General features: G+C 45.5%; 1 pseudogene; it reads left to right on the top strand.

Moving 5' to 3' along the window:
- The first annotated feature begins 3,386 nt into the window (after positions 1 to 3,386).
- LOC103273444 lies at positions 3,387 to 4,580 on the top strand (annotated as a pseudogene).
- The last annotated feature ends 10,933 nt before the right edge of the window (positions 4,581 to 15,513 follow it).

Below are 15,513 nucleotides of genomic sequence, written 5' to 3' on the forward strand. Positions count from 1 at the left end.
CAAAGTGCTGGGACTATAGACTGAGCCACTGAACCCGGCCTTTTTTTGAATTGGAGTGTCACTCCGTCTCCCAGACTGGAGTGCAGTGGCACACTCCTGGCCACCGCAGCCTCGACCTGCTGGGCTCAGGCGATCCTTCTGCCTCAGCCTTCCAAGTAGCCGGAACTACAGGCGTGCGCTACCACGCCCGGCTAATTTTTTTGATTTATTGTAGAGACAAGGTATTGCCAAGTTTCCTGGGCTGGTCTCAAACCTGCGGGCTCAGGCAATCCACTCACCTCGGCCTCCCAAAGGGCTGGGATTACAGGCTGAGCCACCGAGCCCAGCCATAAAACATTTTTTTTTTCAGTTGGAGTTTCACTCTTTCGCCCAGACTGGAGTACAGTGGCACGCTCCCGGTCACTGCAGCCTCAGCCTGCTGGACTCCGGCGATCCTTCTGCTCAGCCTTCCAAGTAACTGGAATTACAGACATGTGCCACTATGCCCAGCTAATTTTTTGATTTATTGTAGAGTCGAGGCCTCCCCAAGTTGCCCAGGCGGGTCTCGAACCCATGGGCTCAGGCAATCCATTCACCTCAGCCTCCCAAAGCGCGAGATTACGGAATGAGCCACCAAGGCCGACTATAAAACATTTTCTTTTTTTGAGTTGGAGTCTCACCCAATCGCCCAGACTGGAGTGCAGTGGCACACTCCCGGCCACCGCAGCCTCGACCTGCTGGGCTCCGGCGATCCTTCCGCCTCTGCCTTCCAAGTAGCTGGAACTACAGGCGCGCGCTACCACGTCCGGCGAATTTTTGACATTGTAGAGATGAGATCTCGCCAAGTTGCCCAGGCGGATCTCGAACCCATGGACTCAGGCAATCCACTCACCTTGGCCTCCCAAAGCACTGGGATTACAAGCTGAGCCACCGAGCCCAGCCAAAAATTTTCTTTAATGAAAACACACTTCAGGAAATTACATTTGTTACTCCTTGCTTGTGTTATATTTATGACTCATCAAAAGCTCATATGGGGTATTAAAGCCACTGCCTTGTACATGGTTGATGGGAGCACTTTGGAAGGTCCACAAAGTGATTGTACCGTTCTGTATTCCCACCAACAATGTGTAGTCACGTGTTGCTTAACACGGAGACACCTTCTGAGAAAAGCATTGTAAGACGGTTTTGTCGCCTTGTGAATGTCATAGAATGTACTTACACAAGCCTAGATGGTTGGTATACAGCATACAACACACCTCTCCTTGGCAACATAGTTTGTAGCCCGTGGCGCTTAGGCTACAAACCTTACAGCCTGTCACTGTACTGACTATGCAGGCAATTTTAACATGACAGTATTTATGTATCTGAACATACCTAAACATAGAAAAATACATGTAAAAATACAGTATTATGTTTTATGGGGCCACAGTCATGTATTTGATATGTCTTTGACAGAAACTGTATCTTGTGGCATATGACTGTAGGTTTCAGTTGCTTCCCATTCTTGGTGTTACTGGTCTTGTAAATTTTAGGGATTCTGTTGGGTATGTAGTAATATCTCATTGTGGTTTTAATTTCCCTGATAACTAGAATTGATTGTTTTTAAAATGTGTTTATTAATGTTTTATATATTTTATTTTGTGGTGTTTGTCCAAATATTTAGCCTATTTTTTTAAAAAACTGTTATTTGTCTTTATTATTGAGTTTTAAGAGTTCTTTGTGCATTCTGGATATTAGTTCTTTGTGAGATAAATGTTTTGTATATATTTTCCTCTATTCATTTTCTTTCTTTTTTGAGTTGGAATCTCACTCTGTCGCCCAGGCTGGAATGCAGTGACACGCTCACAGTCACCGCAGCCTCGACCTGCTCGGCAGATACCCTTCTGCCTTAGCCTTCCAAGTAGCTGGAACCATAGACACATACCACCGTGCTCGGCTATTATTATAGAGATGAGTTCTCACCGATTTGTCCAGGCTGGTCTTGAACCTCTGGACCCAGGCTATCCCAAAGTGCTGGGATTACAGGCGTGAGCCACTGCACCCAACTGTTTTCTTCTAAAATTTTTAGGGCTTTAGCTTTTACATTTATGACCACGCTCCATCTCATTAATTTTTGTGTGTGGTATGAAGTAAGGATAGTAATGCATTATCTCTAATTGTCTTTTTAATATCACCAAACAAATGCATCATTTTGTTCTAAATATTTCATTAGACTGATAAAACAGCTGAACTCACTAATGAAAGAATTTCATACCATTAATTTAGGTAAACAGCATATTTTCTGAATATCTATCAAGTACCATGATTAGGCAGTATAGTGATTTTTCTTTTCTTTTTTTTTTTTTTTGTGTCGGATTTTCACTCTGTCGCCCAGGCTGGCGTGTATTGTGGCACGCTCACAGTCACCACAGCCTCCGCCTGCTGGGCTCAGGTAATTGTACCATCTTAGCCTTCTAAGAATCTGGAACTACAGGCGTGAGCCACCACACCTGGTTTATTTATTATTGTCATTATTTGATTTATTGTAGAGATGAGGTCTTGCCATGTTGCCCAGGCTGCTCTCGAACCCGTGGGCTCAGGCAATCCTCTCACCTTGGCCTCCCAAAGTGCTGGGATTATAAGCATGAGCCACTGCATCCGGCCTTTCTTTCTTTTTTTTTAAACACAGCTACACTTGCTTCCTGCCTGGAGAAACCAGATCAGTCAATGTGCAACCCCTACACAGTGGGATACGTGCATTGCTGGAGATAAGCCCTGGCTGCTGTGGGAACACAGGGGAGAGGCTCGGCCATACTAGGAACCTGAGACTAGGTTTCCCAGGGCGTGATGGTGCTTGTGCTCAGACTTGAAGGCCTGGTTGATGTTGGCCAAGGAGGGGAGGGGGGTGGATGGATGTGCAAAGGCGAGAGGCGTGAGAAGACTGGGTACTGTGTTACTTCCCATTAGCTGGAGCAGATGGTGCAGGGCGGAGAGTGGCAGATCTGAAGCCTTGCATGACATAATCATGAATTCAGCTTTTATCTGTAGATAGCTGAGACATGCAGCGCTCAGTCCTTGGAGTTGAGTACTGCTGCTCTTAGTACTGTGAGCGTCTCTGTATTCGTGGCTGTCAACTAAAACACTTTGTCTGTTGTTTCAGCAAGGCCTTAAGGTCTGGATACTTTTAAATATCCCTCTTTTCCATTAAGTCTTTGTTTTAATGTACGTGCTGGAAACTTCGTGTGTACAGCAGTATCATTTATGTCTGATGCTTGGGGTGAGAACCTGGTACATAGTAATTAAGTGAAAATAATCTGAGTTAAGCTCCGGACCAATTATTTACCAAATGGCCAGATTACTTAGAAAATAGCAAATAATGATATTCGAATGAACTGTCTCGTTTTTAAAAATACCATTTGTTGAGGCAGCCCCCGCCGTGGCCGCCACCGAGCCCGCTGCCACTGCCTCCGAGCAGAAGGTGGTTGTGCCTCCCACGGATGCTGATCTTGGCAAATCTGTCGAGGATGTCTTCACCAAAGGCTATGGATTTGGCTTAATAAAACTGTATTTCAAAACAATCTGAGAATGGATTGGAAGTTACCAACTCAGGCTCAGCCAACACTGAGACCACCCAAGTGATGGACGTAGTCTGGAAGCCAAGGACAGATGGGTCAAATATGGCCTGCTGTTCACAGGGAAATGGAGAACTGACCACAGCCTGGGACCCGAGATTTCAGGTGGACTGACCCTGGCCTTTGATTCCTCATTCTCGCCTGACACTGATGCTAAAATCAGGACAGAATATGGGGGAGCACATCAACCTTGGTGTGCCATGGATTTCAATCCGGGATACCCTAGTGCTGGATTATGAGGGCTGGCAGGCTACCAGATGAATTTTTGTTTTTTTGAGTTGTAGTCTCTCTCTGTTGTCCAGACTGGAGTGCATTGGCACGCTCATGGCCACCACAGCCTCGATCTGCTGGGCTCGGGCGAGCCTTCCGCCTTAGCCTTCCAAGTAGCTGGAATTACAGGTGTGCACTACCACATCCAGCTTATTTTTAAAAATTATTTATTGTAGAGACGAGGTCTCACCAAGTTGCCCAGGTTGATCTCAAACCCCTGAGCTCAGGCATTCCTCTTGCCTCGGTCTCCCAAGGTGCTGGGATGACAGACTTAAGCCACCGCGCCTGGCCTCCCAGATGAATTTTGATACTGCAAAGTCCCAAGTGACTCAGAGCAACTTTGCAGTTGGCTACAAGATCGATGGATTTCAGCTTCACACTCATGCGAATGACAGGACAGAGTTGGGTGGCTCCATTTATCAGAAGGAGTACAAGAAGTTGGAGACCACCCTCAAACTCGCCTGGACATCAGGAAGCAGTAATATTCGCTTCAGAACAGCAACCAGGTATCAGACTGACCCTGATGCTTGCTTTTTGGCTAAAGTGAACAACAACTCAGACCCTACAGCCAGGTATCAAATGACACCATCAGCTCTGATGGATGACAAGAATGCCAGTGGCCACAAGCTTGGTCTAGGACTGGAATTTCAAGCACAAATGAATACTGTATTGTTGCTTAACTGTAAGCTATTTGGTAGTAAAGCTACCTTCAAAGTTTAGCGTATCATTTTTTTTTTTGAGTTGGAGTCTCACTCTGTCGCCCAGGCTGGGGTGCTTGGCACACTCACAGCCACCCAGCCTTGACCTGTTGGGCTCTGGCGATCCTTCCACCTCAGCCTTCCAAGTAGCTGGAATTACAGGCGCGTGCTACCACGACTGGCTAATTTTAAAAATTTATTTATTGTAGAGACGAGGTCTTGCCAAGTTGCCCGGGCTGGTCTCAAACTCACTGGCTCAGGAAATTCACTCACCTCGGCCTCCCAAAGTGCTGGGATTACAGCCTGAGCCACTGAGCCCGGCCTAGTTTATCTTTTAATTTTGCACGTCTGGGGTACAAGTATTGTGAAATACCATGTTAGAGCTCCAGGTTAAAGATGATTAAGCTTTAAGATGTTACCTTATGCTGGGTGCGGTGGCTCATACCTATAATCCTGGCACTTTGGGAGGTGGAGGCTAGAGGATTGCCTGAGCCCAGGGGTTTGAGACCAGCCTGGGCAACTTGACGAGACCTCATTTCTACAATGAATCAAAAAAATTAGCCGGGCATGGTGGCAGGTGCCTGTGGTTCCAGCTACTTGGACAGCTGAGGCAGAAGCACGTCAAGGCTGCTGTGGCCATGAGCACTGCACTCCAACCTGGGGGACAGAGTGAGACTCCAACCCCCCCCCACAAAAACTCGATTCCAAAAACAAAGAAAAACAACACAAAACCAAAAAAGATCCTTTCAGCTGTAGGTTTAGGGAACTTGTTGGCCCTCCTAGAGATGCTGGGTTTCTTCTTTTATCTAGAAATGGCTGCAAGTGGCAGCTGGAAATGTGTAGGCACCTTGTTAATTTGTATTGAGTAAATGAATAAAATTGTGACTTCCTGAGAATTGAGCCTTGGTTTCCTAACCCCATCAGTGAGAAGCTCCCTGCCTGATGGTATGTAAAGACTCACCGGAAAGAGACTGTTTTACACAGGTCTTTCTGACCTGTTTCTGCCAGAACACATGGGGCACCTCTTCTACACTGGAAGACTCACAGGGTGTGGAAACTGTTCCTTTTGTACCTTCTTGGGATGGAGAGGGTGGGTGTGATGAAGTCAGCCATCAGGACTTAATTCCTTCTTGAGTTTTATTTTTTGGTGTGATTTGCCTTTGCACCAGAGTATGAAATAGCTTCCAGGAGCTCCAACCCTGAGCTGGGAAGAGTCCGTGTGATTGTAATCACGTGGTGGCAACACTCGGAACCTAAATTGGACTTGAGCTGTCTTCTCACCACTTGATTTATTTTTTAGCAGTTTAATGGGTACATTTTAGAGTCTCTCATTTTGTGTGGAAGGATCGCCTCCCCTTCAAGTGCTGTAATTAACATCACTTAAAATAAAACTTGAATACAATATTGAAACCTCAAAAGAATTAAAAATACCATTTGTTGAAATCCATTCTCCCGAGTTGTTCTGTAGATAAGAACTATTTTGAAGTCAAAATGGTAAAATATGATGAGAGGAAAGCGTTGCAATCACTTTTTCCCCAAGACGATTGTGTTGGAAGCGATGTCCCTTCTGGTCTCATAATTCTTTTACTAATGACTTGCCCGTTAAATAACAAGGAGTAGAGCCCATCTGGTAATTATATGTGGAGCAGCAACTGAAGAAGTCTCGTGATGAGACTGCTTTTCTCATCGGATTATTTAGGCAAATATGTATGTGCTGGAGTGGAGGTGAAGGTACAGTGAGAGATTGCTGCATCTCAAAACTGAGGGGGTCCCCCCGGAGTGGAGAATGAGGGGCTGGGAGGAGAGGAGCTGATGGGTCTGGGTTTCTCTGGCTCCCACCATCTCTGGGAAGTTTTTGAGTAGCGAGAGTCAGAAATGCGGATTTGGGGTCTCTCTGCTTGGATGCGGACGACCACCTACAGCATGGTGGTCTTCTGAAAACACACGCTCCTTGGTTGGCACTGGTGAAGAGTAGCGTACCCTGACTTCTGGGTCAGTCAGAGAGAGATGATGTCTTTCACCCTTGAGAGCCTCGGGTGAGACACACAGAAACGCCCATGGTTTGTCCACAGAGTGAGTTCAGAGCTAAGGACAAAAACAACCCGAGTCCTCTTTTAGAGGACAATGAACATGATTACTGAAGCATGGTGTGGGTGAAATGCTTTATATAATTTACTCCTAAAGGTCCTTTCTGTCTTTTCATCTGATTAAGAAAATCAGGCCAAGCACGGTGGCTCATGCCTTTAATCCCCGCACTTTGGGAGGCTAGGATGGGGGGGACTGCATGAGCCTAGGAGTTTGAGACCTGCCTGGGCAACAACATAGTGAGACCCCCATCCCTACAAAAAATTTTTAAAATGAGCTGGGCATGGTGGTGCATACCTGTAGTCCTAGCTACTTAGGAGGCTGAGATGGAAGGATCAGATGTTGAGGCTGCAGTGGACTGTCTCCAGTCTAGGCGACAGAGTGAGACTCCGGCTCAAAAGAAAAAGGAAAGGGAGCGGTCAGAGAGGCCTTCTCTTGGAAGAAGATTTTTCTGGGTGGTTTTTGTGTTCTTCACTTGCCTTTCTGTTTAAGTCACAGAGGCTCTGCCTGGTGCCTCCTGGCCCTCGCATCTCTCCGGGAGGCCCAGGGCAGTGACCGAACATCTGCCGAGTGTCAGGTGCTTGTTTAATCAGGGATGGGCATCTGCTCACATCCTTGCAGCAACTCTCTGTGCCCTCGGAGCCAGCCATTTGCAGGGGCTTGTTGAAGGCCTCTGGCATCTGTCCCCCTCATTTCGTTTCATTTCCATCATCTGCCGCCGATCTGGGAATTCTTTTCTTATGCTTGGGTCATGGCTTCCTGACTGACCACACCCTCCAGTCGTCCTGTAAACTACTGCTCCATGCGTATTCCCACAGCACACTTGGCCTCTTCCCAGCTTGTGGGCCTGGGACATAGTAACTGCTCAAGAAACGCTTATTGAGGCCAAGTGCAATGGCTCACGCCTATAATCCCAGCGCTTTGGGAGGCCGAGGTGGGAGGATTGCTTGAGCCCGGGAGTTGGAGATCAGCCTGGGCAACATAGCAAGACCTTGTCTCTACCAAAAAAATAGGTAGACCTAGCCGGGCGTGGTAGCGCATGCCTGTGATTCCAGCTATTCGGAAGGCTGAGGCGGAAGGATCGCCGGAGCCCAGCAGGTCAAGACTGCGGTGGCCGGGAGCGGCCACTGCACTCCAGTCTGGGCGACAGAGTGAGACTCCAACTCAAAAAAAACCAAAAAACAAAAAAAAAAGGTAGGCTTAGTGGTGCGTGCCTGTGGTTCCAGCTACTCAAGAGGCTGAGGCGGGATGCTTGTTTGAACCTAGGAAATCAAGGCTATGGTGAATTGTGATCGTGGCCACTGCACTATACAACAGTGATAAACAACCTGTAGGCCCTGAAGGGTCATAAGAAGATGTACTTATAACTTATTTTATTTTATTTTTGGGATAGGGCTTCACTCTGTTGCTCAGGCTGGAGTGCAGCAGCACGATCGTGGCTCACTACAGCCTCTACTTCCTGGGCTCAAGCAATTCTCCTGCCTCAGTCTCTTAAGCAGCTGGAACTACAGGTATGCACCACTACACCCAGTTAATTTTTCTATTTTTTGTAGAGACAAGGTCTCTCATTGTTGCTCAGGCTGGTCTCGAACCCCTGAACTCAAGCAGTCCTCTTATCTCAGCCTCCCAAAATGCTGGGATTATCATGTGAGCCACTGTGCCTGGCCCAAAATCACAGTTAATTCTTGAATATATTTCTCTTTTTATTTTTTTAATCTTTTTTGAGTCGGAGTCTTGCTCTGTCGCCCAGGCTGGAGTGCAGTGGCACGCTTATGGCCACCACAGCCTCAACCTGCTGGGCTCCGGCGATTCTTCCACCTCAGCCTTCCAAGTAGCCAGAACTACAGGCGTGTGCCACCACGCCCAGCTAATTTTTTATTTATTTTAGAGATGAGGTCTCACCAAGTTGCCCGGGTGGGTCTTGAACCTGTGGGCTCAGGCAATCCACTCACCTCAGCTTCCCAAAGTGCTGGGATTACAGGCTGAGCCACCAAACCCAGCCGGAAAACATTTTTAGTTCCAAGTAGCTGGAACTAGAGGCATGTGCTACCATGCCTGGCTAATTTTTTTTTCTTGATTTATTGTAGAGATGAGGTCTCGCCAAGTTGCCCAGCCTGGTCTCAAACCCTTGGGCTCAGGCAATCCTCTCACCTCAGGCTCCCAAAATGCTGGGATTATAGGCATGAGCCACTGTGTGGGCTGTTATCAATTCTTTAGCTCTAAAAGTTTAAAAAACAAAAGCCTACCATATTGACAGAGTATCCAAACCATTTCTTTCTGAGTTTTTTTTTTAAGAGACGAGGTTGCCGGGCTCGGTGGCTCAGCCTGTAATCCCCCGCCTTTGGGAGGCTGAGGTGAGTGAATTGCCTGAGCCCACGGGTTCAAGACCCGCCTGGGCAACTTGACGAGACCTCATCTCTGCAATAAATCAAAAAAATCAGCCGGACGTGGTAGCACATGCTTGTAATTCCAGCTACTTGGAAGTCTCAGCAGAAGGATCGCCGGAGCCCAGCAGGTGAGGCTGCGGTGGCCGGGAGCGGCCACTGAACTCCAGTCTGGGTGACAGAGTGAGACTCCAACTCAAAAAAAAAGAGATGGGGTTTCGTTATGTCACCCAGATTTCTTTCTGAGGTTTTAGAGTCTGTCTCTACAAAGTCACACTAGCAGGACAGGGTTCCTGGCAAGACGCTACCTCAGGCTGTACCACTGTGCACTTAAGTCATGTATTTGGGTTGAAAGTGGAATTAATGGTGCCAAAAGGCATCAGAGCACATAAGGGCTATTTGTAGTAATGGCTTGTACTTTTTCACAGAAACACATTCTAATCTTTTGTGGCGATTTATATGCGACGCAGAGCCCCTGTCTGAGCAGAGCGTCTGTGATCATCTTTAGATGTGCTGTCAGGAATGTGTCTGTTTCTTTGTAGGGGACCATCCATCCCAGTGAAACGATACAGAGAAAATGGGATCTAGACAGAGGACAGAGGAGCCACAGAGGGGACACTGAAAGAGCCACATTTTCCTGTCTGCTAGGGTGGAAGCAACAAGAGCAAGGGGAAGTGATAATAGCCAGCAGAGTCATGGCAGCCCCTGGATCACTGTGGGAGGACCCGGCTCTCTGAAGCGACTTTGGGCTGCCCCATAGCCTAGAGAAATGGCCATCCAGACGGGGCATGAGGAAACAAAATAGTATCAAAGGAGGAAGTAACAAGCAGACGTTGATTATGGCAACAAGGAAATAAATAACTCCCAGCTGGGATTCTATGTATGATTTGATCCATGAGCACGTATTATTAATCTGCTGTTTATCAGCTGTGTAGCATGAGCTAGTTACATCTCTTTGCCTCAGTTTCCTCATAGGAGGGGATAATAACAAAATCTATTGCATAAAGTAGTTGTAAGATTTAAAATAATGTGTAAATTTATAGAAAGATGCTTGGCGCTTCAGTGTGTTTTTATTTATCATCGTTGATCTGGGCTGAAAAATAAAAACAAGAATGGTATGGTTTTTTTTTTTAATATGTGGGTTACAATTCAATGTTAGGTATACAAATGTTCATTATGCAGGTACCCTTGTTGATGAGATGTGCCCCTCCCTCCCCTGGCAGTTTCCCACTACTGCTGATCATTCTCTTATAGTATTATGGTAGTTGTTCAAGATCTGCTTATGAGTGAGAGCATGTGATACTTGGGTCTTTGTTTCTGTGGTAGATCACTCAGTATTATAGCCTCTGTGTCTATCCAAGTTGCTGCAAAGTTCATAATTTTGTCCTTCCTTATGACTGCGTAATATTCCATCATGTGTATGTACCACATTTTTTTATTCAGTCCTCTTTCAAAGGGCACCATGGTTGATTCCATGTTTTTGCTATTGTGAATAATGCTGCAATAAATGTGTGTGTAGGTATCTTTTTCTTTCTTTCTTTTTTTTTTTTTTGAGTTGAAGTTTCACTCTGTCGCCCAGGCTGGAGTGCAGTGGCTGCTCCCGGCCACCGCAGCCTCAACCTGCTGGGCTCAGGCGATCCTTCGGCCTCAGCCTTCCAAGTAGCTGGAGCTACAGGCACGTGCTACCAGGCCTGGCTGATTTTTTGATTTATTGTAGAGATGAGGTCTCACCAAGTTGCCCAGGCGGGTCTCGAACCCACGGGCTCAGGCAATCCACTCACCTCAGCCTCCCAAGGCCCGGGATTACAGGCTGAGCCACCGAGCCCAGCTGGTATCTTTTTCATAAAGTGATTTAAGTTCTTCCGGGTATATTCTCAGTAGGGAGATTGTGAGGTCGTATGGGAGGTCAATTTTTAGATCTTTTAAGAATCGCCAACTGTCTTCCACAGAGATTGTACTAGTTTGCACAGGTACCAACAGTGTAGAAGTGTTCCCTTTTCCCCACATCCTCTCCAGCATTTGAGTTATTGAGGATGGCCATCCTGACTGGAGTTAGGTAGTATCTCTGTGGTTTTAATTTGCATTTCTTTGATGACTAGTGAGGTTGAGCATTTTTTCATGTATCTGTTGGCTGCTTGTATGTCTTCTTTTGCGAAGTGTCTATCCATATCTTTTGCCCACTTTGTAATAGGGCTATTCCCACCCCACCCCCCAGCATGTTTGAGTTCCTTGTAGATCCTTGATGTTAGGCCTTTGTCAGATACACAGTTGGCAAATATTTTTTCCCAGTCTGTGGGCTGTCTCCTCACTCTCTCGCTGGTTACTTTGGCTTTGCAGAAGCTTTTCATTTTGATGAGGTCCCACTTGTCTATCTTATCTCTTATGGCATGGGCACTTGGGGTTTTGACCAGGAATTGGTTGCCAGTTCCAATTTTCATAAGGGTGTCTCCTGCATTTTCTATGGTTCTTACAGTCTGAGGTTTATGTTTATGTCTTCGATCCATTTAGAGTTGATTTTTGTATGGTGATAGGGAGGGGTCTTGTTTTAATCTTCAGCATGTGGTCAGCCAGTTTTCCCAGCACCATTTACTGAATAGGTTCTCCTGTCCCCAGTAGCTGGTGGTGGAGACTTTGTCGAAGATGAGTTGATTGAGAAATTGAGGTTTTGCTTCTGGAATCTCTATCCTGTTCCATTAGTCTATATGCCTGTTCTTGTACTAATACCAGGCTGTTTTTTTGTTTTGTTTTGTTTGAGTCAGAGTCTCACTGTCACCCAGGCTGGAGTGCAGTGGCAGACTTCCAGCCACAGGCACCACAGCCTCAACTTGCTGGGCTCAGGCCATACTTCTACCTCTGCCTTTCAAGTAGCTGGAATTACAGACATGTACCACCACGCCTGGCTAATTTTGATTTATTGTAGAGATGAGGTCTCGCCAAGTTGCCTAGTCTGGTCTTGAACCCACAAGCTCAGGCAATTCTCTCACCTCGGCCTCCCAAAGTGCTGGGATTATAGGTGTGAACCACTACATCCAGCCACCAGGCTGTTTTGATTATTGTAGCTTTATAATAAAGTTTATTTATTTATTTTTTTTGTTTTTTGGGGTTTTTGTGAGTTGGAGTCTCACTCTGTCGTCCAGACTGGAGTGCAGTGGCCGCTCCCGGCCACCACAGCCTCGAACTTTTGGGCTCCGGCGATCCTTCCACCTCAGCTGGAATTACAGGTGCACGCTACCACGCCCGGCTAATTTTTTTGATTTTATGGTAGAGATGAGGTCTCGCCAAGTTGCCCAGGCGGGTCTCGAACCCGCGGGCTCATGCAATTCACTCACCTCAGCCTCCCAAAGGCGCGAGATTACAGGCCGAGCCACCGAGCCCGGCTTATAATAAAGTTTAAAGTATGGAACTGTGATACCTCCTGCTTTTTTTTCTTTTGCTGAAGATTGTTTTGACCATTCATGGTTGTTTATATTTCCGTATAAATTCCTATATTCTCCTTTCCTGAGAAGGATGCTGCTGGTAATTTAATGGGTATTGCATTAATTCTGTAGATTGCCTTGGGTAGGACAGACATCTTAACAGTGTTGATTCTTCTAGTCCATGAGCATGGAATATTTTTCCATGTGTGTTATCTTTGATTTCTTTGAGCAGTGTTTTGTGGTTTTCGTTCTACCTGGACAGTAAATAGCATGATGCTGAATAACTCCTGGGTCAACATGGAAATCAAAGTAGAGATTAAAAGATTCCTAGAAACAAATGAAAATGCAGAAACATCTTACCAAAATCTCTGGGATGCCATGAAAACAGTACTAAGAGGGAAATTCATATCTCTACGAACATACACGAAGAAAATGGAAAAATCACAAGTTAACAGCCTAACAAATCACCTAAGGAAGCTGGAAAAGCAAGGCCACCAAAACCCTAACTTCAGAAGAAGAATCCAGATCACCAAAATAAAAGCCCAATTTCGGGACTAAGAAGACAAAAATATAATACAAAAAAATCAATGAAACCAAAAGCCGGTTCTTTGAATGTATAAACAAGATTGAGGGACCCCTAGCTAGATTGAAAGAGAGAAAAAGCCCCCCCCCAAGAAATGTAAAAGATGAAGTCACAACTGACCCTGAAGAAATACAAAAGAAATTACTATGACTACCCGTATGGAAACAAACTTGAAACCTAAATGAAATGGAGGACTTTCTAACATCACACAACCTCTCCAGGTTGAAACAAGAAGAAATAGAGACCCCAAATAGACCAATAACAATCCAGGAAATCAACTATGTCATAAGAAAACTACCTGCCCCCAAAAAAAGAAAAAAAGCCCTGGACCAGATGGCTTTCCAGCAGAATTCTACAAAACATACAAGAAGGAGCAGATACAAATCCTACGGAAAGTTTTCCAGGCAATTGAGAAAGACGGAACTCTCCCCATATCATTTTATTTATTGATACCCAAACAGAGTCAAGATCCAACAAAGAAAGAGAACTACAGGCCAATATCATTGATGAACATAGATGCTAAAATTCTCAACAAGATTCTAGCAAATTGGATCCAACAATCTATCTCAAAAAGCATCTGTGAGCGGGGCTCGGTGGCTCAACCTGTAATCCCGCACCTTTGTGGGAGGCTGAGGTGAGTGAATTGCCTGCGCCCGCGGGCTCAAGACCCACCTGGGCAGCAAGACCTCATCTCTAAAATAAATTAAAAAATCAGCCAGGCATGGTAGCGCGTGCCTGTAATTCTGGCTACTTGGAAGGCTGAGGCGGAAGGATTGCCGGAGCCCAGCAGGTCGAGGCTGCGGTGGCCGAGAGCGGCCACTGCACTCCAGTCTGGGTGACAGAGTGAGACTCCAACTCAAAAAAAAAAAAAAAAAATCATCTGTGACCAAGTAGGCTTTATTCCCAGGATGCAGGGCTGGTTCAATATCCAAGAAGACTATAAATATAATTAAATAAATCAACAGATGTAAAAACAAAAACTATGTGATTATATCATTAGATGCGGAAAAAGCTTTTGATAAAATCCAGCACCTCTTCTTGATTAAAAACCCTTGAACATCTAGACATAGATGGAGCATACCTCAAAATAGAGTCATCTACGAGAAACCCACAGCCAACATACTGCTAAACAGACAACTTGGAACCATTTTCCCTGAAAACCGGAACAAGTCAAGGATGCCCACTCTCACCTTTCCTGTTCAACATAGTATTGGAAGTTCAAGCTAGAGCAATCAGAAAAGAAAGAAAATCAAGGGTATCCAAATAGGAAGAGAGGAAGTTAAGTTATCCCTCTTTGCAGGCGACATGATTCTATACCTCAAAAACCCAAGAGAATCTGTCAAAAAACCCCTTGCACCGATAAAGGACTTTGACAAAGTCTCAAGGTATAAAATAAATGTGCAAAAGATAGTTTCATTCTATATCACCAATAATAAACAAACAGGAACCCAAATAAAAAACACAACTACATCCATAATAGACCCCCCAAAAAATGAAATACCTTGGCATCTTCCTAACCAGGGATTTTTTTTTTTTTTTGGTAAGGTAAAGTACATAAGAAAAAAATCAAGTTTAAAAGAAAATCCTACCTTGTTTCCAGTTAACTGATTGTTGTGGAGAAAATTCTTTTAAGGACATGAAAGATATTCTGGGTAATGTGGATGTTGATGTGTAGTTTGTTGGAAATAATTTTTTGAATAGGCGTCTCACTCTGTCACCCAGGCTGGAATGCAGTGACAAGCTTCTGCAGCCTCGACCTACTGGGCTCACCTGATCTGAGGCCTTAGAAGTAGCTGGAACTATAAGCAAGTGCCACCATAGCTGGCTAATTTTTAATTTATTGTAGAGACGAGGTCTCATTAAGTTGCCCAGGCTGGTCTCAAACCCATGGACTCAGGCAATCCTCTCACTTCGGCCTCCAAAAATGCTGGGTTTACAGGCTTGAGGCACTGCACCCGGCCATATCTTTAAATTTTTATTTATTTGTTTATTTAGAATCAGAGCCTCATTGTGTTGCCCTGGCAGGAGGGTAGTGGCATGCTCACGGCCACCCCAGCCTTAACCTGCAGGGCTCAGGTGATCCTTGCTCCTCAACCTTCCAAATAACTGAAACTACAGGCATGCACCACTGCGCCCGGCTAATTTTTTTTATTTTTTTGAGTCAGAGTCTCACTCTGACACCCAGGCTGTAGTGCAGTGACACACTAACCACCACCACAGCCTCGACCTGCTGGGCTCAGGTGATCCTTCTGCCTTAGCCTTCCATGTAGCTGGAACTACAGACACGCGTCACCGCACCCAGCTAATTTTTTAAAATTTATTATATAAATGAGGTGTCGCCAAGTGGTCCAGGCTGGTCTCAAACCCGTGGGCTCAGGCAATCCTTTCACCTCAGCCTCCCAAAGTGCTGGGATTATAATCGTGAGCCTCGCATCTGGCACACCAAAAAATATATATATATATATATATATATTTTTTTTTTTTTTT

This window comes from Carlito syrichta, unplaced genomic scaffold (assembly GCF_000164805.1).
Source record: "Carlito syrichta isolate Samal-C Ts95f unplaced genomic scaffold, Tarsius_syrichta-2.0.1 Scaffold314048, whole genome shotgun sequence".
Classification (NCBI taxonomy): domain Eukaryota; kingdom Metazoa; phylum Chordata; class Mammalia; order Primates; family Tarsiidae; genus Carlito; species Carlito syrichta.